Here is a 778-nt window from a genome sequence, read left to right on the forward strand (position 1 = left end):
GCAGCAACAGTCCCAGGATTCGCAACAACAACATACACGAGAAAGAGGCCAATTTAGAGGCAAGGGGATGATAGTGTGCGATATACACTTCGGTATTTGAGAGCCACTATTGATTATGCATTGTTTTATGCAACAAGTGTATCATTAGAGCTATATGGGTACACAAATGCAAATTTGGCAAGTAGCATCTCAGAGACAGGAGATCTACTAGTGGATTTATGTTCTCATTGGGGAGTGCTACTATGACATGGAGCAGCAAGAAGCAGCCCACAATTGCCTTGTCGAGTACAGAGGAGTTGTAGTGGCAACGTGTGAGGTAGCTTGGTTACGCAAGCTACTTGGTGATTTGGGGTTGCATGTGGAGAGAAAGGTTGTCATATATTGTGACAATCTTAGCAGTATACAGTTGGCCAGGAACCCGGATTTCCATGCGCGGACAAAACACATTAAGTTACATTACCACTTTATTAGGCAGAGAGTCTTGGCAGACATCGACTTGGCCTACGTCAGCACACAGGGTCAAGTCTCTGACATCTTCACAAAGGCCTTGGGAGCTAAGAAGCTCCGTAGATTTTGGGATATGCTTGGAGTTCATGAGCTAGAGTTGGGCTTGAGGCTGACACTCATGAGGCGCCTACATGACCGTTCGACATTTACATCACTGGCGAATTTGGTAGCTGGCACCGACATATCTTCCCTAGAGATTCTACAGCTGGACTACACCAACTACTCCACACCTACCCACTCCTCTAGCGTGTTCACATTATGGACCGCTTGT

The sequence above is a fragment of the Cibotium barometz genome, chromosome 62 (assembly GCF_041138505.1).
Source record: "Cibotium barometz isolate CiBa-2024 chromosome 62, ASM4113850v1, whole genome shotgun sequence".
In the NCBI taxonomy this organism is placed as follows: Eukaryota; Viridiplantae; Streptophyta; class Polypodiopsida; order Cyatheales; family Cibotiaceae; genus Cibotium; species Cibotium barometz.